At 43.3% G+C, this 25,702-nt stretch overlaps 1 protein-coding gene across 10 annotated transcripts in view; it reads left to right on the plus strand.

Annotated features, from left to right (window-relative positions):
- Nucleotides 1-25,702, plus strand: part of ZNF462 (zinc finger protein 462) — a 157,201-nt gene that overhangs the window by 47,640 nt on the left and 83,859 nt on the right. The gene's annotated exons all lie outside the window — the stretch shown is intronic.

Below are 25,702 nucleotides of genomic sequence, written 5' to 3' on the forward strand. Positions count from 1 at the left end.
TGCAACATTTCTTCATCATTGCCCTGGTGAAATTTGGCAGTTGGTTTTTTCCCTTGGTGGTTTAGAACAAGGAGTTCCCAATAGCATTGAACAAGATGCTCTGTTGCAATGTGATGCTTGAAATATGCCTTTGGGGTTTGCGTGTGTGTTTGCAGTGATATACTTTGCTTTGCTTTAGTAGCCTGCTGAGCAGTTACACTGAGATGGTTGGCATTTTAAATTGAGTATCTTTGGGTTTTGCGTGACTTTCTCTGTGCTTTCGTATCTATCCTTTCTGACTGCAGAGTGGAAAGCACTGACTTTATCAGTTCACGTATACGAACATTGCCAATGAGCAATTGGTGTTTAATCTTGTGAACTGCCCTGAGATCTTCAAATGAACAGCAGTATATAAGAAATAATAATAATTGTTGGGCAGTTTTGCTGCTGGCCTTTTCTGTGTTAGCGCTTATGGAGTTACAGTATTCAAGGTAATGAAGCCAGCTTGTGACCAGATTCAGCTCCTCAATCAATATCCTCTTTCAAAGGAGCAAACCCATATTTCTAGAAAATGAGCGACACAAGCAGTGATGTGCAATGGTTCAGATGCATCCAGATCCCTGAGAATCTCAGGTTTCATATTTTTTCCAGCAAGTTTTTAATTACTGCAAAGATATGCTTGAAAACATGGTGTGTGATGCCTGCTGGAATCTCCGAAGCTAACGAGGTTGCCGAATAAGATTTCTAGGTGCTGAGAGTGGGGCTCCGGTTCCTCTTTGCCCCTCCCCTTAATTACCCAAAATTGGAAAAAAAGCCGTTGTGCAAAAATAAGACAATTATGTAAATCTGCTTCATTTGCATAATTTACACGGCATGCCGAAACAACATTTTGTTTTGGACTACCTGGCCACAGAACTTTAATTATAGTATGGAGAACACACAAACTTGGGTTGTCAGAATCTGGCTTGCTATAAACTCTGATTCATGATCCATTCTAGATGTTTCTGGACTCCAGTTTGCACCAGCTCCGGCCATGGGTTTTGCTGAGTGACTGAGTTCACTAGGGCTGCCTTCACCAACCCTCCAGATGTTTGCTGGCTGTGACTGGTGGGAGCTGTAGCTGAAAACATCTGGAGGGCACCAGGTTGATGAAGGCTGCTGTAGGGTCTCAGGCAAAGTTTGCTTCCAGGTTCAGTATAATCACACTCACCAGAGATGGGCTTCCGACTGATTTCCTGCCGTCAGCAAAAATCTCAGTGTGGAAACATCTCAAAGGAACAAATGCCTTCAACAGGATGAAGCATCGGAGATATAAGTAGTTTTAATTGATGCTCCGCATTATCCCAAGAGGTGTCAGAATGGGTTGTAGCAATTATACACATAGACGAGGTGAATCCCCGTCCCCCCAAGCACTCAGAGTCTAAAGTGTGTAGGAGATGCAACTACAAATGAAAAATATGTTGGCAAGAGGAACGTCAGAGTGAATTAATCTTGGAACACAATTTGTGTGTATGCGAGACAGCATTCTACACCAAGTTGGGGGCAGGCGGAGTATGGTGGGGGGGGGGAGAAAGAATGTGATTGTGATGCGAGAAAGGGATACTGACTTTCCCACTGGCAACACAAGGGTGTTAACATAGGCACAGCGAAAAGAGAATTATATCTCGGTTATGACTGGACAAAGTAGGTAACTAATGATTTTGACAGCTGAGATCCTTCATCCCTTAAGGAAGTTTCGCCAGCCTCAGTTATGCCAATTGCAGTTTCCCTCCCACCCCAGGAATATGAAAATGAAGGGAATCAACAACATATAACTGACCAGATTTCCATAGTCAATTATGGAATAACCTGCTGCTCCTTTGCATCGCCGAACCTCAGATTTGACAGGTGCGGACAGAAGATACCCTTCTGACACACACATTCCTATCTCTTTTCACCAAGGTATTCCCTGAACCTCACCAATTGGCTTAGTATGCCTTGGTCACAGTCATCTTCACCTCCCTTTAATGATTATTCTTCAGGAAACACTATATCTTGTAAGTGCAAGAGGGAATTGCACACACAGCTGCTGTAGAAGCAAGCCAGTATTCAGGCTTGTCTCTTTGTCTGGAAGCTCACTGAGTAACAGCGCTGGGCAATATGTTGTTGTATCACCCAAAACCAGTCTGAAGTTCATACTGTGACATCGATTTCATAATTTTTGACCTGGCAGTATAGTGTGAATCATGATGTGTCTGCAAATAATAATAATAATAATAATAATAATAATAATAATAATATATTATTATTATTATTTATACCCCACCCATCTGGCTGGGTTTCCCCAGCCAATCTGGGTGGCTTCCAACAGAAAAAATACAGTAATCTATTAAACATTGTTCTAGTTACAGGTAGGTAGCCGTGTTGGTCTGAGTCGAAGCAAAATAAAAAAATTCCTTCAGTAGCACCTTAAAGGCCAACTAAGTTTATATTTTGGTATGAGCTTTCGTGTGCATGCACACTTCTTCAGATATTAAACATTAAAAGCCTCCCTAAACAGGGCTGCCTTCAGATGTCTTCTAAAAATCTGGTAGCTGTCTTTCTCTTTGACATCTGATGGGAGGGCGTTCCACAGGGCGGGCGCCACCACCAAGAAGGCCCTCTGCCTGGTTTCCTGCAACTTGGCTTCTCGCAACGAGGGAACCGCCAGAAGGCCCTCGGTACTGGACCTCAGTGTCCGGGCAGAACGATGGGGGTGGAGACGCTCCTTCAGGTATACGGGACCGAGGCCATTTAGGGCTTTGAAGGTCAGCACCAACACTTTGAACTGTGCTCGGAAAGGTACTGGGAGCCAATGTAGATCTTTCAAGACCAGTGTTATGTGGTCTCGGTGGCCGCTCCCAGTCACCAGTCTAGCTGCCGCATTCTGGATTAGTTGTAGTTTCCGGTTCACCTTCAAAGATAGCCCCACGTAGAGCGCATTGCAGTAGTCCAAGCAGGAGATAACCAGAGCATGCATGCGTACCAAGCAAAAACCACAATCAGGGTAAAACTGTGAAGCCAGCCAATGCTTCTCTCGATTCCTGCTGCCTCTGTCGGCTCAGCCGTCTCCTGCAGGGAGCAGCATATCACAAGAGCAGACGCTAGCAAAAATCACGATGAGGGAAAAACCGTGAAGCCTCTACATGGCTCCATCCTTATTTCAGACACCGTGATATATCAGTATATCGTTATGTTTAGCTGGTGATCTATCATGACCTTGAAAACCAGGTATCACCCAGCTCTACTGAGTAATCACTATCAATGTCTACCCCAAGTATATTCGACCTTTTGAGACCCACGGCCCACTTTTAACCCCAACATGCATTTGGGGACCCATTTCTTAATCTTTCACCATACAGTCATACCTCGGTTTAAGTACGCTTCAGTTTAAGTACTCCGCGGACCGTCTGGAACAGATTAATCCACTTTCCATTACTTTCAATGGGAAGTTTTGCTTCAGGTTAAGTACGCTTCAGGTTAAGTACGGACTTCCAGAACCAATTACACTCATACTTTGGGCTAAGTACGCTTCAGGTTGAGTACTCCGCAGACCCATCTGGAACGGATTAATCCACTTTCCATTACTTTCAATGGGAAAGTTCACTTCAGGTTAAGTACGCTTCAGTTTAAGTACTCCACGGACCGTCTGGAACGGATTAATCCACTTTCCATTACTTTCAAAGTTTGCTTCAGGTTAAGTACGCTTCCGGAACCAATTGTGTACTTAAACTGAGGTACCACTGTATATTCACATGCTGTTTTTGCTTCTGGTGCGACCCATCTGATCGCACCATGACCCACAGTTGAAGACCCCAGTCTAACCCACTTCACGAGGTCATTGTAAGGGGAAACGGGATGCCCCATGTGTTCAGTGGAAGCCAAAGAGTTCCAAGAAGTGCAAGAAGCAGCTTTATAGTGAGCAAAAAGTATCATCCCAGCAGTTACGGTAACTTTTTAACAGATGTGTCTGTCCCTTAAAAGCAACTCTTTGAATGGTTTTAGTTTGTGTTTTTGATGTAGCACCACATTTTCTTCCTGGGCTGCTTGAACAGCTGATTTTATGCAATTTATCATACACGTTCTCTTTCTGTATTTGGTCTTCAGATGGTTTCTTCTGACATTTCCCTCGCTCAGGGTAACTGATCGTGAAACGTTATGTGCCTGTGTCTCTGTGTGTGTTGTATATATGTGTATAAACATTCCAAAAATACATTCTAGATTCATCCCTGTGTGCATTCCTTATTTCAAAAGGAAAATGGAAAACTCTGTTCCTCAGCTCATTCACAAGTGTCTTTCCGTCCACCACCGGTTTGTATACACAAGCGGTTCATCCCAACCTCCACGCTGTTATATTATCATCCGCACAGCGCGCTGAAAAGACATATTCTCTTAGATTTCCTTTCCTTTGATTTCCTCTTCTGTTTGCGCTGTGTAAAGCCCACCCCCCCACCCCGCAAGACATATGGCCAAATTGTGGATCTGGTGATGGCCCAAGGTAGCTACAATAATTAATGAGCTGTTTGAAAATTTATTAGCATCTGCTATTCTAATTTGCTATTAAGCACAGCTGTGGATTGGAAAATTTCAAGCACAAGGTATCCAACTGCATATTTATTTCCCCCCACCCCTTTGCTAAAGGCTTCAGTTTCGGTTGTAATAAAGTAATTGTGCTCCCCAGAAGGTTTGTGTTTAATACATGAAGGCAACAAACATTATTACAGTCATACCCTGGGTTACAGCCGCTTCAGGTTGCGTCTTTTCAGGTTGCACTCCTCGCTGAACCCGGAAGTACCGGAACAGGTTACTTCCGGGTCTTTTCGGGTTGCACTCCGCGCTGAACCCGGAAGTACCGGAACAGGTTACTTCCGGGTCTTTTCGGGTTGCACTCCGCACTGAACCCGGAAGTACTGGAACAGGTTACTTCCGGGTTTCGGCGCATGTGCAGAAGTGCTAAATGGTCCTTTGTGCATGTGCAGAAGCACCAAATCACGACCCGTTCGTGCACAGATGCACAGACATGGGTTGCGAACACTGTGGGTTGCGAACGTGCCTCCCGCATGGATCATGTTCGCAACCTGAGCGTCCACTGTATTTGTTGTTGTTGTTTAGTTGTTTAGTCGTGTCCGACTCTTCGTGACCCTACTGTATTAGGGAATATTATGTTTATTTGTTAACATTTGTATACCACCCTTATTACTGAGCAGTTGACGAGCTATGAAAAATACATAGCGCAGTATGAATTTAAATGATTTTTAAAAAACCTAATTAAATCAAACTGCTCAAACAAGCACATCCTTTTTTTACACTTTAGACCTAGACTCGTTTGAAGCCTGATCCTGTGTACACTTACTCAGAGGTAAATGCCGCTGAGTTCTCCGGGACCCGCTTCAGACTCAAGTTTGCATAGGATTACCACTTTAGAATTGCATTTATCTCAACTATTTAACACAGACTGTAATTAGCCAAGGCTGCTGCTGTAGTATTCCATCCACATTCCAAATAGATCGGGCGAAAGTGAGCTTATTCTCATGCATGCCGGAGAATAGTCGTGCACTGTAGTAAACGACAACATCAACAACAGAATAAATTAAATCTGGAATCGGGAGCCAGCAGCTATAATCTTAAAAATGAAGCCAGAATATGACAGTTCTCACCCTGCCCGCAATGTGATGCCATTTTGGTCAAAGCTTTAAGCTCCCCCCCCCCAAATTATTTTTATTAGTTTTCCAAAATTTTCCAAATTGAACCAAATTACTTAATTTTTTTTAAATTTTTTAATTCATTTTGTAATAAGAAACTTCTTCTTCTTCTTCTTCTTCTTCTTCTTCTTCTTCTTCTTCTTCTTCTTCTTCTTCTTCTTCTTCTTCTTCTTCTTCCTCCTCCTCCTCCTCCTCCTCCTCCTCCTCCTCCTCCTCCTCCTCCTCTCGTAGCCTGGTAAGATTGTCTTCCATAAACACGGTAAGAAACATAACAGACACAAAAATGCATATACAAAATAACAATCACCCACAACCAAATTAAAACAAGCACCCAACCCAAAACAAGACACACAAAAATATAAAAATAAAAATACAAAAATCTTGTTTTCTCATCTAATTACCTTAACATAATCAATTGGACTTGCTCGAGCCCCTCTTTCTGACTTTCATTTTGACTCATCTTTGGCAATTTATTTAACTCCTGACTTTATCTCCTTATTTAAACAAATCCTTCACATATATTCCCACTATTCTAGACATACATTACCACCATTTCCCCTGAAAACTGATTTATAGTTCTTATTCTATTCTTATTCCCATTATCTTATAATTTAAAATATTTTCCACCCTTTAGCCTCTTCCAAAAATTTCCAAAAATTCCATTTAAATTACTTAATTTACTTGTTTAGGGAAGCTTTTAATGTTTAATAAATTATTGTATTTTAAAATTTCTGTTGGAAGCCGCCCAGAGTGGCTGGGGCAACCCAGCTAGATGGGCGGGGTATAAATAAATTATTATTATTACTATTATTATTATTATTTAACACAATTTCTTTTTTTAAAAAATCAGGTTTCCCGCTCCTGTTGCAAACATACCGTACTTTTCCATGTACAAGATGAGGTTTTGTCTTTGAAAATTATGTAAAAGGGGGGGGGTTGTCTTATACATGGATAATGCATTGGGGGGACGTGGGATTGGTTGTTGCCGCGACCTGGAGATTGTCAGCGGCTGTTGGGCATGCTATTGCTGCCTGTGACAAGGGCTGGTGTTGATTTGCTGTCGCTGCGACAATTTGGCGGGTGCAAGTTTGATTTTGGGACGCGCGTGAGTGGCAGTGTAGGTCAGACGGGTGAGCGATTTTTGGCAACCCCTAAAAAAAGCTCAACAAATCTGGGCAACCCCCCCCCATTTCCCTAATTTGGAGTCCCCCAAAATAGGGGGCATCTTATACACGGGGGCGTGTTATACACGGAAAAATACCGATATGTCCATCTTTTCCACCTGTAGCCATATCACCTCTTCATTAATATCCATTTCATCCTTCACTTGTTCTCCATTCACACAGCTGACCATCATTACCTCCTTACAGACGGCGCCTCGGTTATTTTTTGAAAAATATAAAATCTCAGGCCTGGTGTGCGCTTTAAGCTATTTTTCTTACAGAGGAGATTGAATAGTCCTCCTCAATTGATTTGTCATTCTGATACTCCCATCCTTAAAAACAAACAAACCAAGGTTAACTTTAGTTAAGCAGTTTGCACAAGCTTATAATATTTGGCATTTGTATAGCATTTTAAAGTGTGTTAAATACATCCACATATGAGTTGGGGGTAATCTTTGTTTTTGTTTTGTCTTTGCCCCATTTTGACTCATGGTTAGGGTTGCAGGTCAGTGGGCATTGCCAACATCTTCATTCCACATATATATCACACACCAACACCATAATTTGGCATACTCAGAATTAAGTGGCAGCAGGGGGCTTCGGTTAAAGGCTGCCTACATATGGTCTAAAATAATCATTACTCTGCAGCGTAGATCAGATTTTGGGGTAACAGGCTATTGACAGGGGAAATGCGAAATGTAGACCTCTAGGGCAGGCATAGGCAAACTCGGCCCTCCAGATGGTTTGGGACTACAACTCCCATCATCCCTAGCTAACAGGACCCAGTGGTCAGGGATGATGGGAATTGTAGTCTCAAAACATCTGGAGGGCCGAGTTTGCCTATGCCTGCGTTTATGCACCATTTACTGATTTATTAATAACAATATTTGCATACAGCTTTTCATTAAAAAGGTCAGAGCCGTTTACAACAGTCGTAAATAAAGCCATACAATGGAAAGCCATTTATTTATTTAAAAAAATCAGAGCTCAGCTATCCGTTGTCTACTTAATGGCTTGTATAGGCCTGGCAGGAAAAAGTTTTCAGCAGGTATTTAAAAGTTGGCACAGATGGCACCTGCTGAAACTATTGGAGATGCTTTTGCAGTTTTATCCTGGCTTGGTTGTTGACATAGAATTTTCCAAAAAGAAAAACAACTACCAGACTTTTAGAGGACATCTGAAGGCAGCCCTGTTTAGGGAAGCTTTTAATCTTTAAGAAATTAGTGTATTTTAATATTTCTGTTGGAAGCCGCCCAGAGTGGGCGGGGTATAAATAATAAATTGTTGTTGTTGTTGTTGTTGTTGTTGTTGTTGTTGTTGTTGTTGTTGTTGTTGTTATTCCTTTAGGATAACAAACCACAGAAGCATGAATGGATAATTGAAGATAAAGTTACTTTGAGTGCTTGATGGTATCTCAGGATGGCTGAGCTTATTAATAACTGGGAGTGGGGTCGGGGAAGAAACTGGAAGTGTTTGGTGATAGGGACAATGTGGCACGAACTAGAGATTCCCTCCCCTCTTACGTATTGAGCAATATTCAGCATATGATACACCACATATAGTTCTCAAGGGGTTTTTGTACATCCTGTTGCTACTTATCAGATTTTTATTATTTTAGTCATTTGGGGGGAAATGTGTTTCTAGCCTTCATGGTGACAGACAGAATGTTGGGGGGGGGGCAGGGAACTGTTTTCCATTGAGGAGTGACCCAGAGTCTGAACATGCACTTTTAAGTATCATACATATTTTTATTTGGTATGTTTTGCAGCAAATCCCAACTTTAAAAATACCCCACTTAAAGAGTTTGCAAAGCTCACCTAAACACAGGTAATACCAGGCTGGGGAGGGGGGGGGTTGTTTTTCACATTCTGGGCAACACAACCCAAAAGGCTTTGTCTTGCGTATCATGGGAGAATAGAGAGAAGGATCTCAGAAGAAGAGGAAAGTTATTGGGCTAATCTATATAGGTGGCAGTGAAATCTGGCAGCAGAAACAAAATAATAATTATAATTATAATTATAATTATAATTATTATTATTATTTATACCCCACCCACTCTGGGTGGCTTCCAACAGAAGTATTAAAATACATTAATTTATTAAACATTAAAAGCTTCCCTAAACAGGGCTGCCTTCAGATGTCCTCTAAAAGTCTGGTAGTTTTTCTCTTTGACGTCTGGTGGGAGGGCGTTCCACAGGGCAGGTGCCACTACCGAGAAGGCCCTCTGCCTGGTTCCCTGTAACTTGGCTTCTCGCACTGAGGGAACCGCCAGAAGGCCCTCGACGCTGGACCTCAGTGTCCAGATAGAACGATGGGGGCGGAGACGCTCCTTCAGGTATACTGGACCGAGGCCAGCACCTTAAAGCCTTAAAGGTCAGCACCAACACTTTGAATTGTGCTCAGAAACGTACTGGGAGCCAATGTAGATCTTTCAAGACTGGTGTTATGTGGTCTTGGCAGCCGCTCCCAGTCACCAGTCTAGCTGGCGCATTCTGGATTAATTGTAGTTTCCGGGTCACCTTCAAAGGTAGCCCCACATAGAGCACATTGCAGTAGTCCAAGCGGGAGAAAACTAGAGCTCTGGCAAGACAGTTACAAACTTCCTTAGCCCAGGATGCTCAGGCCCAAGAATTTGTTTGAAACAAACAAGCAAATTCCTTGGGTTGGCATCCAAGCAATCTGTTGTGCAAACTGATGTCATCCCAGCTCATATCACCCAGTGACCTCAACCCAGTGGCTTCATGTAGATGTTTCAGAGCACAGGGAGAGCCAAACGGGCCTCTATAGCTACAATGGCTCATTCTGACACAAAAGTTATTTATGGTTATAGTTATTTATGTTCACGTGGGAACAACACTCAAAGGCCCTCTTGAACTAAATTCTGGGAATATGAGTATAACGTCACTGCCTAAAGGCAAATGGTTATCTCCAACAAGAAATTGTATGAAAGCAGATGTTGCTGGCAGATCCTTAAGTCAGGTATATTTAGACTGCTTCTGTCCTTTGCCAAAACTTTAGGAGAGAAAGCCATACCTGATTGTGATATTCGAATATACTTCTGTACTCTGCAAGCACAATACTCTTTAGAAGCCTGGGTAGCATGTATTGCATGTCACACTTTGGGAACCTTGTGCATCGTAAATGGGCTTGTAAGTATAACCTTAGCTATATTTAAATAAATATTAGCTGGGCTAGACTCCTCTTTCTCGTCCAAGCGACGTGGTACTTCCAAGAGCCTTTAATGCAAAAACCGGTTCCTAATTACTGCTGAGCGTAGAAGCCTAGGATGGTTGTATCGAGTTGGAAAGAAATCTAATTAAGCCATACAGCTCAATCAGATAAAAGTCTGTATTCCTTCCAGTGCAATCTACCTTCTTGGGCATGGAATCCAGCTCCCAATAGATCTATTATTATTATTATTCAACCTCAACTTCCTGGTTAGTCTTGAAGCCATAAGGTTACCTGTAGAGGCAGGTAGTCCTAGGCCTTTCTCATATGGCATCATGAAATGTTTGTGGTAAACATTACAACTCTAGAATATCAGGCCCATCTTGCAAACATGCTCACAAACTTCCTTAGCCCAGGATGCTATCTCAGGCCCGAGAATTTGTTTCAAACAAACAAGCGAATTCCAAACCATTTGACAAACGGTAAGCACTCTACCTGGAAACTCAGCACAGGCAAGCAGTTGTTTGCAAGTCTATACTGTATATGAAGAGAGAGCAGAGTAATTTGATTTGAGAAGCATTTCTGCTGCCCGTGACTGGGTTTCCCACATTGCAGAATGCAGTTACTCTCCTGTAGGCCTGCCTTTGTCCTCCCCCAGCTGCATATTCTTTCTCTGTACAGGATCCGATCATGTTGGTGCGAGAGTATTTTAAAGATAGTGCCAAAGGCTGGAGGGAAAGGAAGGAATAAAACATCTTAAGTTGCCAGACCAAAAATACATCTGAAGTAGGGACCATTCCCAAAATAATCAACGTATTTTAAAGCCTGGCTTTAAAGAACGGGTTGAGGAGTGTTTTTCGGGGTATTTCAGCCACTGCTGCCAACCAGTTTTTATCAGTGTTACAGTTTTTAAAATAGCAGTTGTCTAAACTTGGATGACATCTATTCTGCATTGGATGGGAAGCTTGGTTCAGAACAGTTAGAAACTGCTGACGTATAGTGGTTTCTCCAGACTTCTTCTGCTTAGTCATGATTTCTACATTTCATGGTACCTTCGTTTTGGGTCAGTCCTAAGAACGCTTAATCAGAAATAAGTCTTCAGTGGATCTTACTCATAGTTGAGCATGAGTTGGATTGCACACATGCAGCACACGAGACTCCTTGTGTTTTTAAATTCCCAGAAGCAAATTCTACTAGGTTTAATGGGGTTTGTTATCAGGTATGTGTGTGCAGGACTGCAGTTTTAAGTACAGTGGTACCTCTACTTACGAATAACTCTACTTACGAATGTTTCTACTTACGAATAGAGCTCTGTCCGCCATCTTGGATGCAGTTTAGATAGGATTTTTTCTACTTACGAATTTTTAGATAGGGTTGCTTCTACTTACGAATTTTTTTCTCCCAATGCATTCCTATGGGATTCGACTTACAATTTTTTTCGACTTACAAATGTGCGTTCGGAACGCATTAAATTCGTAAGTAGAGGTACCACTGTATTGGGGTGGAGTACCTTTAAAGCCCTATGCGGCTTGGGACCCTCGTAGCTACGGGACCGCCTCCTGGTATCCCCCGCGGAGGACCTTAAGGTCCACAAACAACAATATTCTGGAGATCCCGAGCCATAAGGTGGCTAGATTGGCCTCCAGTAGGGCCAGGGCCTTTTCAGTACTGTATTGGCCCCAACTTGGTGGAACACTCTCACAGGAGACCAGTGCCCTGCGGGATTTGTCATCTTTCCGCAGGGCCTGCAAGACAGAGCTGTTCCGCCTGGCCTTTGGGTTGGATTCAGTCTGACCCCTGTGTTTTCCTCCCTCATGCTTTTGATTTATGGACTACCTAAAATGAGGTTGCATTTTAAATTCTAAATTTTAATATTGTATTTTAATTGTTTTCTTTTCTTTTCTGTCTTATTGTAATTTTATTGGTGTTAGCCGCCCTGAGCCCGGTTTTGACTGGGGAGGGTGGGGTATAAATAAAAATTTATTATTATTATTATTATTACAGTGGTACCTCTACTTATGAATAACTCTACTTATGAATGTTTCTACTTATGAATGGAGCTCCGTCCGCCATCTTGGATGCGGTTTAGGTAGGATTTTTTCTACTTACGAATTTTTAGATAGGATTTTTTCTACTTACAATTTTTTTCTCCCAATGCATTCCTATGGGATTCTACTTACAATTTTTTTGTACAGTACTTACAAATGTGCATTTGGAACACATTAAATTTGTAAGTAGAGGTACCACTGTATTATTATTAACTTCCCAGGTGAAATTTATCCCCCTACCCACCTTCTGTCAAGTGGAAACAAACTTCCCTTTAAAGTTTAGATTATAATACTGTATGTACATTATGGCTACGATGGTCTTCGACTGAGAGTATCTTGGTCGTCCACCGGGGTCTATGATAGACTGCAGGGATTCCATTTCCGATTTGGGAAAGAGATGCCAAGATATAGTTAGGTCAGCTCTTGGGATATATTTAAAATGTGCAGTCCTATGCATACCTACTCAGAAGTAGGTTCCGTTGAGTTCGATAGTACTTACTCTTAGCTAAGCACGTATAATTTATTGCAGCCTCATTTATGGAAAGCAGCATGCACTAAGAGTGGTTTCATGTAATTCTTTTCTCATGTTTATGTTTCATAACAATTATAATATTGTCACCAACATAAGGTTATCAGGTTATGATCAAAGGGACTTTTTTTGTGTATTTCCTATCTTGGGGAAGGCAATTCACTGGTGCGATGGACAAGTGAGCTTGGTGTGCCTTGAGTGTTTTATGACCAGCCCATTATACACTTTTTTACTTGTCCTTAATACAGTAACATATTAAAAATCAATTATGTTGGGTCCCTACCCTCCAAGGCTTAACTTTTCATTGCCTGAATTATTTTTAAGGATATGTATTCAAAGAGATGATTCCCCCCCCCATTGAACAAATACACTTCACTGTAGAAGCTTACAGTAGTTTTGCTGGGAAGAAACTTAGCTATGAAAACAGAGAGGAAGTAATTCTGGGAGGTGGGAGGGATTTCCTGTTCCGCTGGCACTGGCCATGACTGGGGACACGGAATACAATATGCATCATTGTAGAGGTCTATTTATATAGAGGTTTATTTATATAAGACTTCTGCATACCACTTTTCTGTTACAAGTTGTTCCAGAGTAGTGCACATATAAGAAGCGAGACAATGTCAATAAAATGAATAGAACGCAGTCAAACAGCAACAAGCCAATGCAGAAATCAACTAAGGCAGAAAGTAATCTAAACATGACCTCCCGTAACTGATGACTCCATCCACAGGTGAGGTACCACTACAGAGAAGGCCCTGCTTTGGCTCCCCATGTGATGAGCTACTGTGCACCCATCAGCAGAATCACAAATAGCCTTCCCCACTTCTACCCCAAATCTCAAGGCCCTAGGTCCCAAATAATTAAGGGCTTTATATTTTAGAGTTAGCACCTCGAACTGGTCCCATATAAGCAGCCAGTGCAGATTCTACAGGGTAGCTGTTTTATGCGGCAGCAGTGCATGGGATGGGGAAAAGCCAGTCCCACCACACTGGCCCTGCTACTGCTTACCAGAACAGCCACCCACCTTCCTGCCCCATATTGATGCAAGTAAGTAGCTTCAGTGCTGGTGTTGAGAAGGTAGCTCTGCCCCACCAAACTTGCTGCTACTGGTTATATGACCACACACCGAAGTGGCCTTTGGCGCTATCACAGCTGCATTCTGCAGTAGCTGCAGTTCTTAGATGGTCAAGGGCATCCCAGTTTAGAGTGCAGTAAAGGTAAAGGGACCCCTGACCATTAGGTCCACTCGTGACTGACTCTGGGGTTGCGGCGCTCATCTCGCGTTACTAGCCGAGGGAGCCGGCGCACAGCTTCCAGGTCATGTGGCCAGCATGACTAAGCCGCTTCTGGCGAACCAGAGCAGCACACGGAAACGCCGTTTACCTTCCCGCTGTAGCGGTACCTATTTATCTACTTGCACTTTGACGTGCTTTTGAACCGCTAGGTTGGCAGGAGCTGGGACCGAGCAACGGCAGCTCACCCCGTTGCGGGGATTCGAACCGCCGACCTTCTAATCGGCAAGCCCTAGGCTCTGTGGTTTAACCCACAGCGCCACCTGCATTACAGTTACTGAAACGGGAGGGTACCAGACTATGCAGAAAGGCCATCGTGATGCAGGAATGGCCATAGCTGATGAACCATAGGAACTCCCAGCTACTGAGACTACTTGACCCTCACCTGACAAAGCTGGATGCAGGAGCACCTCCAGACTACAAATAAGCATGAGTCTAAAGCAATTCACAAATATTAGTAATTCCTATTGAGATATATTGAACCTGCTGGGTGGGACTGGGGTGCTGAGGCCTGAGAGAGTGGCTTATCTGTGTCCATCTATTGGGCTTTGATCTCTGGATTTCCTGTTCACAGCTAAGTTTCTTGATGACTATTTCAAAGGAGTGATGCGAAGAACCGTAGCAGGCAGTTTTAGTCATTGCACAGCATTGTTTCTCACCAACGCCGAACCGCAAGAAGTGTAACTATCTTTAAACACATGCACGGCACAGAGTTTTCTATGAAAATGGGTCTCTCTCGCTGTTCTAGGCTAAGCGTGTGCAACTGGAAGGGAGCTCACTTTGTCTCTGTGTCACCTTCCCCTCCCTTTGTAGACCGTGTAGCAATGCAGATCTCGATCGACTTGGGGCAGGGACCTACTTTCGTGATAGCTCCTTGGTAAAATTCCATTCGTGTGAATGATGCAAATCAGTCGAGTAAACATGTTCCATAGAATCACAGAATTGCAAAATTGGAAGATGCCCCAAAGGTAGTCTAGTCCAGCCCTCCATCTCAACATGCGGTTCCCGCATCCAATTTGAAACCATACGAGACCCTGCTTATCTTTGCAAATGTGCTAGCAGATTTATTGCTGCGCCCCTAGGAGGACACCAAGTGGGAGCAGCACATAACAGTGTTCCGAAAGAAGTGTTCCGAAAAACAGCAAAGAGGAAGCAGTATCCCACCTTAGATCCTCCCTAAATGTCATTTTGGGTAGACAGTTGCACAATGAATTATGGAAGAAGGGCCGTAGCTCAGTGATAGAGCATCATCTTCGGATGCCAAAGGCCACAAGTTCAGTTCTCAGCAACTCCGAGGAAGGGCTGGGAGAGAGCCACAGTCAGTGTTAGAGTGGTCTGACTTTCAGCTTTCCATGTTTTCTATTCACCCTCGTCATTCAGACATGCAGAATAGAGAATCTCACTGTACAGTCATACCTCCGTTTACGACCACAATTGATTCCGGGGAGCCGGTTGCTCCCCGAGTTTGTCGCTCCCCGAGGCACGCTTCTGTGTGTGCGTGAAGCGCCGCTAGTGCCATGGAACCCGGATGTAAATGCTTCTGGGTCCGCGGTGGTCGGAAACCGAAGCGGTCGCAAACGGAGGCGGTCGCAAACCGAGGTTTGACTGTATATACATGGGGTTTTCTTTTGGGGTTTGAATTTTCTGCACCTGGCTTGCTGGTTTGTTTCAGTCGATTTCAGAGACAGGGCTAACCTTTCTACTTACTTGCCCAAATAATACTTTTTTCAAAAGTAAACCTGAGGAGAAAATACAATACAACACAGCATCAGAAGCTGCATCTGGTTTGATGTATAGGCCAGATATAATCCAAATGTCGTATAATGTCGTATAGGCCAGATATAATCCAAATACAATCGGAATAAATGTGATGATAATTGGTTTTCAAAACACGAATGTTTAGAATGTGCAGTTCTTGTGGGAGAATGCGTTTAAAAGTGCAGTTGACCATTAAACTTTCTAGATGTAAAAGTGATAAAGGAAATGCTTGCACCAGCCATAACTTCATAGGATACGGTTTACAATAAAGCATGATTTCCACCCCACCCACCCCGTTCGCTTGGCATTAATACAAAAGAATTGCCATAAACAGCTGTGTAAATAGCTCGCTCATCCAGCTTGCAGCAAGGGTTCCACAAATGGCAAACGGAGCGAGATTTGATGGCATTCCTGAGTCAGCACCCACAGGGTTGGTTAAGCCATAGAACTGGGCCTGAAACCCCGTCTTTCTCTCGCATCCCATGCTACTTCCTGCTCTTGATTCAGCAAACTGGAAACAAGACTCTCCCAATGGGCACTTGGGGCTGCGCATATTCTGCCATGTGCATTTGGTTAGCATTATCTCATACTTTGTACTTGATGTGTGGCAAATTGCCAAAATATTAGCCGGCTCCTTCCTTTTTTCTTTTTACAGTAATAAGTTGCTCGGAACAGATTGCGTTCTTTTAACACAGTATGTAACTATTGTTGTCGACGTTCACATAGCAAATCTGACAGTTGCCGTACTTAGTCAAACAGATAAACTGATCCTAATTCTAATAGCATGTAAAATGTCTGAAATTCAGATGGAGACAATGATTATGAAATGCTTTGACAATAGTAATCTTATTTTTTCGTGTATGTACTGTATTTTTCTGTGTATAAGACTATATTTCCCCCCAAATTTTTTAAGTTTAGAATTGGGGGTTGTCTTATACACGGAATGTTGTAATTAAATATATAAATAAATTTATTAATTTTTGGGCTCAAGAAATAGGGGTCGTCTTATACATGGGGGCGTCTTATACACGAAAAAATATGGTATGTATTTGTTTATTCATTTAGATTACATCCCACCTTTCCTTATGAAGGAGTCTAGGGCAGCAATAATACTACTGCTAGGGCTGGGCAATATATCACCCAAAAGCGGTTTGAAGTCTATACAGTGGTACCTCGACTTCCGAAGGCGATCCGTTCCGCGGCGCTCTTCGGAAGTCGAAACCTTCGGAAGTCGAAGCGTCCATTTTGTGCGTGCGCAAAGCGTGATTTTGCACTTTGCGCATGCACAGACCGTGCGCGCCGCTTCTGTGCATGCGCAGAACACGCGCACGGCGAAAATCCTTCCGGGTTAGCGGACTTCGGAAGTCGAGGTACCACTGTATCATGATAATGGTTTCATAATTTTTGACCTGGCAATATATCGCAAATCATTGTGTGCGCACTATGCAAAAACCACGATGTGGGAAAAACCGTGAAGCCAGCCATTGCCTCTGCATAGCCCCACCCTCATTTCAGACATTGTGATGCATCAGTATATGTTTAGCTGGTGATGTATCACAGTGTTGAAAACCAGATTATCACCCAGTCCTAGTGAGTAGAGCTCCATTTCTACACCATGCTGCATGAATAGACTTCATGTTCTGGCATCGTACAAACTGGCACTGATTGCTTATGTTGTGTTATATAAAGTTTGCAGCAAGGTTGTAGCTAGGAGCAGTTCTGTTGATAAGCATGTCTTGTTTGCCATTTTGTGTGTGCTTGGATTTGGGGATCTCAGGCGGGAAGACATCCCGATCGTTTCTAAGAATCCAAGGTCTTGCCTCTGTTCACTACCCCCGATAAAATAAAATCTTGTTCTGTGATAGCACAGTTTAGAATTTCCTTTTAAAGGCTGACGGTTTTGCAAGCTGACCAGTTGCACAAAATCTCTTCTTAACATTGCAGTGACCTCCCTGCTTGAATACATCACTTGGCTTCACAGAGTCAAATTAAGAGTGTATTAATGTGGCGACTGATACGTTTACATCTGGTATCGCCAGAGAAGTCACTGGGGTGTGATGTATGCAAATATATCTACTCTCTCTTCTTCTTCTTCTTCTTTTGTTGTAGCAAGATGTATGAACCTGTTTATATATTTGGAAACTTCAGCCCAGTCCTGTGAAGCCACAAATTGTAGCTTGGTATTTTCTTCTGTGTTCATAAGCTGCTTTTAACAGGCTCAGCATCTGTCTACTTCCTCCCTTTGCTGCTGGTCCATCACCACATCAGAACTATCGGAGGCAGATGGCCCAGGCACACTAAGCCTTCTCTCAGGCTCTCGGGTCACTACACCAACTCTTGCTGCTTTTCTATCTCCAGTAGCCACATCCTGCCACCAGCTTCCTCTCTCTCGCCTCAGCAATACTACAAAGGACCATTTCCCATCCCTGTTGTAGTAAATATGCTGGGAGTCAGAATAAGTTCATCTCCTCTTAAATACCTTCTTGCTTTCCGAAAGTGTACCCTGAGCAGATTAAGAAGAGCCAAAAGGGAAGGAAGAAGCAGCAGCAATGCTGCTATACATGTGCGATGAAATTTACACTGGAGACTCTGGAATTGCAAATGCTGGTTTGCTGCAAATGCACAGATTTGAAGCAACCCATTCCTTGACCGTAGCCGGTTTAGAATTGCATCTTTATGATCGGTGCTAACCATTGCTCTCTTGTGAACCAGAATTTGAAGCTTTTGGTTGGACATAGGTTTGCAGAGCATCAGTATAAGATAGCTTGGTCACATTGGTGTACATGTCAGGTGACAGGTGACAATGTTGGCTAGATAAGGAAGGAGGAGAGAGCATGTGTTCCATGCCAGGCTTCTGATTGGCAAACGGTGGCTTTCAAGCTACTGTTATAACTGTGCTAGACTTAACATGAGTGATTCAAATTTGACAGTTTTTAAAAATAATGGGAGTGGTATTTTAAACTCCAGCAAACTTGTCCTAGAGACACTTACAGAAGCTGGTTAAGTAAAGCACTTCACTTACAATAGGAGCAGAAGGTTCTTCGGTTGTGAATACTGGTGTTTCTTGAATTTATTGGTTCTAAACTTAACATTTCTGTGGCAGGAAAGTAAAATTCATGCCCGATGGTGTTGCTTTTGGTACTTGCGATTCTATCTCTTGAAAGTTTTGCAGGGTCTATAATTAGTTGGCTCTTGAATCACGTTGCTGTTTCAAGGTTTATTTCTGGTAGACAAATCTCTTTCTAGCACAGGCAGCAGATTAGACCAATGCTGAGGCCTTCTGTACCAGGAAAGGTCCTAGAACAGATAATTAAATAGTTGGCCTTTGAGCACTTGGAAAAGGATGCTGTGATTACTAAGACCCAGTCATGCCAGATGAATCCTATTTCTTTTTTGATAAAGCTGCATGCTGGGTGGATCAGGGAAATGTTGTGGACATAGTATATCTGGATTTCAGTAATGCTTTTGACAAAGTCCCTCATGATACTCTTGTGGAGAAACTGGTAAAATGTGGGCTGGACGAGGTAACCATTAGACGGATTTGTAGCTGGTTGACTTACTGAACCCAAAGAGTGCTCACTAACAGTTCCTCCTCGTCCTGTAAAAAAGTGATAAGTGGGGCACCGCAGGGTTCTGTCCTGGGCCCGTTGTTGTTCAATAGCTTTATACAAGACTTGGATGAAGGAATTTGGAGATGACACCAAACTGGGAGGAGTAGCCAGTGCCGTAGAACGGGGTGGCCAACTCCCAAGAGACTGCGATCTACTCACAGAGTTAAAAACTGGCAGTGATCTACCCCTTTTGGGGGGTTCAGGTCAATGTTGTTGAGCTTTTTTTTAGGAAGGAAAGCCCTGTTTTGGGGGGTTTCAGGTCAAAGTTGTTGAGCTTCTTTGAGGGGAGCCAGTGATCTACCACAGACATCCAGTGATCTACTGGTAGATCATGATCTACCTGTTGGACGTGCCTGCCGTAGAAGACAGAATCAGAATCTAGGATGACCTAAACAGATTGGAGAATTGGGCCAAAACTAATAAAAATAATTCAGTAGGGACAAATGTAAGGTTCTATATTTAGAAAAGGATCTAGGGCTCTTAGTAGACATGAGTCATGTTAACAGGCTGCATCAACAGAAGGATAGTGTCCAGATTAAGGGAAGTCACAGTCCTGCTCTATTCTTCCTTGGTTAAACCACACCTGGAATGATATGTCCATTTCTGGGCACCGCAATTTTAGAAGGATATAGACAAGTTGGTGCGTGCAGACGAGGGTGACCAAGATGATAAAGCACCTGGAAACCAAGCCTTATGAAGAACAGTTGAGAGAGTTGGGTATGTTTAGCCTGGTAAAGAGGAGACTGAGAAGGAGATGTGACAGCCATCTTCAAATATCTCAAGGACTGTCACATGGCAGATGGAGCAAGCTTTTCCCCCTCTTGCTCTGGAAGCTAGGACCCGAACCCAATAGATTCAAGTGACAAGGAAGGAGATTCCGACTCAGGAAGAAATTTCTGACAGTAAGAGCTGTTTGACAGTGGAAAAGACTTCCTTGAAAGGTGATGGACTCTCCTTCCTTGAAGGCTGGATGGCCATCTGTCATGTATGATTTAGGTGAGATTCTATTAGGTTGTTTTTCTCAAGTATGTATTAGGTTGATACAGTGATCACAATCCCTGTGCTGCATCACGTTCGCCCCCCTGACATCACTCTGGCCTTCTTCTGTTGATTTTGAGATCTATCTGGAGACCTGAGTCTTCTGGAAATGTCCAAGGTGCATGTAGAACTCTTTGATCTTTTTTTAAAATAAATAAATAAATATTTTTAAAGAAGTAATTATTCCACCATAAAGAACCTGGAGCCTTATAACCTGTGTGGGCAATCATGTGTGCATATGGCCTGGTTTAAATTAATAAGGAGATGTGCTTTGAAGCTTGAAAGACTTCAGGGGTGTGTGTGTGTGTGTGTGTGTGTGCGCGCACACACACACACACACACACACACACACTAGCTAGCTAGCTAGCTAGCTAGCATGCACAATCTACTTATAAAAAAAGGCTAGGATGCAAAGAACTACCTTTGTGGTTGTGCTAGGCTATTGGAATTTAGTTTTCCCCAGGCACACTTTGAACCCCTCAACCCTATGCTATACCACAACCTGCTTTTGAAACTGCCTTGTGTTTTTTTTTTTTTTAAGAAAGCTTGCCATCTGGCATAGGAAGGGCTTCTGTTCAATAAAAACAAGTTTAACTCTTCCCATCGCCCCCGTCTCCCCAGTAAGTTGGAAGTAGTTTTGTGGTTCTCCTGATTTAGGCTGCAACAAAACAGGATTGGAAGCTCAGAATAGGGTAGGTATGTGATGGTGTCTGACTTTTGGTTATGGAGGTTTCAGTGCCCTAAACACAGGCCCTGGATGTGAGTGGTAGCTTTTATATCCCTTGCATTCTCCCAGAATGGTTGCAAACCTGAGATTTTGGAATAATTTTTTAGAAAACAAACTCTTCCATGCAGTTTAGTTATATTTGCATTATTTTGTTCTGGTTGCAAGTCAAAAATTGGGTAACCTTGGTAGAGGGTTAGGGTTTGGGGTGTTGTTGTTTTTTTGTACTGCAGGTTATGAATAGTCCTGGCTATAGCCCCCATGGAAATGTTGCAAATGCTGCCTTTGTCATTATGGACAAACATGCCGATATTGTTTCCATATATCTCTCTTTCATGTGCATTTTGACAGCGTATTAACATCTGCAGTGAAAATGAGCCTCCATTCTTCGGCTGACAGATGGGTCCCTCTGCTCTTTATCTCCCATAGACAAAGAAATACACACATCGTATGTTGGATTTCCTTGATCGCTTAAACCATGTTAGGTCTTTTTTTGGGGGTGTGTGTGTGGATTTCTCCCACTCTTGAAATGTTTGAGCCATGATGAGAAATCGTCAAATAATAAAATATTTCTTTGTTAGATTCTTCTGGTTTGGGTGAATATATGAAACGGAAGGTCACTCCTATGGACCTGACAACAATTGATGCCGCAGTTTCCATGAGTTTACTCACCTTCGTAATTCCTTTTCTTTGTTAAAGTTTGAACCCGTTTTTTAAAGCTAACAAAGCAAAAAGCATCAGTGGGCTGAGTCCTTCAGGAACTTGCCCTGCACAAGCGCCATTGAGATGAACGGGAGCAGTGAGAGAGCACAGCTTTCAAGATGCCCCAATGCTGTGTTCATTCATTCATTCCATTCATTCCCAAGCATATCTGCCATTGACACTTGGTGGTCAGCTTGTAAAAATCTGCTCCGCTAGAAATCAGTGGGATATTTGGTCTATGAATGGGCAGGCCTTGAAAGGTAACGTCAAGGTGCTGACAGATGAAAATGCTCTCTTGCTTCCCTTGCTCAGTGCAAGTCCTGGATTCACAGAAGCCATCCCGGCTTCTGTTTTGACCCTGGAAAGTCCCACTTTTCCTTAGGATATCCCTGTTTTCATTGGAGAAATGTTAGAGGGCATGTAGTTATGCGATCCCCGAGCCTAGGAGACAAATAACTATACAGTGGTGCCTCGACTTACGAATTTAATCCGTTCCGAAGGCACCTTTGTAGGTTGAAAAATTCATAAGTCGAAAAACGCCATTGGAAACGCGATTTCCCATAGGAATGCATTGAAAACGGAAAATTCGTAAGTCAAAGCAACCCTATCTAAAAATTCATAAGTCGAAAAATCCCTATCTAAAACCGCCGAGGTTTCCTTTTGGATGTCGAGACATTCGTAAGCGTGTGGCCATTAGCCCCATTTGTAAGTCGAAAAATTCGGTTGTCGAGTCGTTCGTAAGTCGAGGTACCACTGTACAACCACTCGGAAGACATCTTCCCTGTATAGGGAAGGGTTTTTTGTTTTGTTTTTACTGCTTACTGTTTTATTATGTTTTTATATATGGTGGCTATTTTGGGAGGTTGGATAGTTGCAGTGGAATGGGTTCGGTGGTGGGGTGCACATTTTTATCCTTACTTATTTATGATTATTACTTTGTCAAAAAATAATAATAATACGATGTCATATAATACAAGTCAGGTGGGCAGGGAATAAATAAGATGATGACGATGATGATGATGATGATGGAATAGGCCATCCCTATTTTCATCGGAGAAATGTTGGGAGAGTATGCAAAAGACCCGAGTTTTTACCTTGTGGAGGGAGATGTTTAAATTCCTCCACCTTCTGTTGTTTCCTAAGCCCAATCTGAGAACTTTCCAAACTGAGGAGGAACGGTAGAGGAAGGCCACTTTTGTCCCTGTTGTGGAAGAGATCCCAACCGCTGCTCTCCGCCCTTTCTCTTTCCCCTCTGTTTCCCCCTCTCCTGCACAATGGAGCTTTCAGAGAACCTCTCTCCAAAAGGAATAGCTCCAGCCTTTGTGTTGAAGGGTGTGCCTATTGGCAAGGCTTGCTGAGGCAGACAGCTTGGCTGGTGATTAACAAAGGTCATTAGACTTTGGAATCTGGCAGCCCGTGTCAGATGGTATGTCTTCTGTGCATAGGAGAACAGCTCCCATGAGGCCAAGGCTTTCTGAAGGGCTCTCCCCTCCCTCCTCCTCCTCCTCCTCCTCCTCCTCCTCCTCCTCCTCCTCCCCTCCTTTTTCTTCCTCTCCATTCCTGTCCCCTCCCTCCCTCTTTCTCTTCTCTCCATCCTTCCTTATTTGTTGCTCTCTCGCTCTCAGGAAAAGGTCACCCTTCTGCGCCTTCATTCAAGCCTGTGGGACAATTTGGCCAAAACCCTTTTTCCTTCCTGTCGCCGTTGCTGGGATGTGCGTTTTTTATTTTTTATTTGTAGGATACAAAAGGAGATCTTTCTTGTTGTTGCCCATGGCTGTGTCAGGGAGAGATGCTGGTGTCTTTGACAAGCCACGGTGGTCTTCAGGCATCTCTGTAGTCCAATGGCAAAAGAAGAGATGTCCTGGCTCCTCTCTGAAGAGGCTGGTCCCCTCCCAAAAACTAAAAACAAAAGCATATTGGGGAAAGAGAGGGAGGAAATAAAGAGGGTGGTTGGTTGGTGTCGTGGAAGGATCTCGCATGCTAGAGAAGAGGCTGAGATGTGTGAAGCCATGTTGCAGGCTGACTAGAAGCTCTAAGCCTATCTCTCTCTCTCTCTCTCTCTCTCTCTCTCTCTCTCTCTCTCTCTCTCTCTCTCTCTGAGTACATGACTTGTCTGAGCTAAAATGGCTGCACACAAACACACACATTCGCTCTCTCCCTCTCTCCTAAAGCTCAGAGGACTAGGGCAGCTTAGTGAGTCTTAAAGCTTCAGTGACGCAGAAGCTCATATCTCTTGGAAGTGTGATAAACACACATTCAGCAGAACTGTGGCTTGCTTGGCTCAGGCTGAAAGGGCTCTTGCTGGGTGGCTGGGGTGAGTGGGGAGGAGGAGGTCAGGAGCATGGGCAGTGGAAACTGGGGGGTGGGGTGGGGTGGGTTCAGATCCCACCCGGCTTTTGTCTACTGCGACTTTCCATCTTCTCCTTCCTATGGAGCATTCTGCATTCAAGAGTTGCCTGCTTGCACCATGGAGAGAGAAAGGAGGGCTGGGATTGTTTTCAGGTCTAATGGACTGTGCTGAAAGAGGGAGACTTTGTGGGGTGGGACTGTGCTGCTCCCGGCTGTAATTTGATCCAGAGCAGATAGCAAACCTCTTCCACAACAGTCTTGGGTCCAGGGCTTGCACATAAAAGGTTGAGGATCTCCGTCGCCGTTAAGCTGAGAAAGGAGGAGCTGCCAACCTTCATTCTTTCGGCTCAAGGAAAGGGGGGGGGGTTGCGCCCAACACATCGCAGCGTTCGAAAGCCCTGCCAGGGGAGATGTGCCTTTTGTGCTCTCTTGTGTCCAAAGCGGATTTGGATGTTCTGCAGAAGTAACTTTATATCGCTCTGCCGTAAGAGAATGGGATTTCCATCAGGGCATATGCGAGGAGACTCTCAAAAAAAGGCATCCATTGATTCAGATAATAGTTGCTGCTAGGTACATGCCATGCTGGGGTGAAACCACCTCTCAAAATTCTTTTCTTTTTTAAAAGCCTACCTTTTATCTACAATTTAGGAAGCTGCTCATTTTCAACCTGCTTGGTATCCCCCCCCCAAAAAAAAAATCATAGAAACAATAGATTTAGCAGGTCATTTACTGAGGTGACATCCTTGCCTCTGAGTAGTACTGGTCTACTGCTTCGTATAGTGAAATTCAGACACTGGAAAAATAATAATTATTTTCTTTCATGCTGTGGAGATACTCGTTTTACTTCCTGGAAGAAGGGCTAGGTGCTATATTCTCTCAAACTCAGCAATAATAATAATAATAATAATAATAATACAGTGGTACCTCTACTTACGAATAACTCTACTTACAAGTGTTTCTACTTATGAACGGAGCTCTGTCCGCCATCTTGGATGCAGTTTTGGTAGGATTTTTTCTACTTACGAATTTTTAGCTAGGGTTGCTTCGACTTACAATTTTTTTCTCCCAATGCATTCCTATGGAATTCGACTTACAGTTTTTTTAAAACTTACGATTGTGCGTTCGGAACGCATTAAATTCGTAAGTAGAGGTACCACTGTAATAATATTTTTAAAGAATCAGTACAACTGAAATGTGAAAGACCAAATTTGAAAGACCGAAGTCTACTCCTGGAATCATGAACATACCACCAAGGGCAAACTCTGGTTACGGGTCATCGTTAATCTGGAGAGAGCTTTGGACTGCGTGCTAAGCCAAGCCATTGCTTAGCTCAGCGTTGTGCAGAAGGAAAACTGACCCAAGTTGACACAATCTCCTGGCAGCCTCTTGTGTCCGTGCTATAACCAAAGTTTGGCTTGGTGTGACCGGCAAGCTAGGCCACAGGCCTGTAGTACTAAAAGTAAAAAGGTTGCAAAAAAAGGGAGATCACTAGTTAAAAGTATTTGGCACCGATACAGATATCTAGGCTATGGTGTTGGGTGACCCCAACTCAGTTTACTTAGGCTAGTCCTGTCCTCTTAGTCTTTAACCTTCTTTTAATCCTTATTGAGAAGGATTAAAA

This window comes from Zootoca vivipara, chromosome 15 (genome assembly GCF_965207765.1).
Source record: "Zootoca vivipara chromosome 15, rZooViv2.hap1.1, whole genome shotgun sequence".
Taxonomy (NCBI): Eukaryota; Metazoa; Chordata; class Lepidosauria; order Squamata; family Lacertidae; genus Zootoca; species Zootoca vivipara.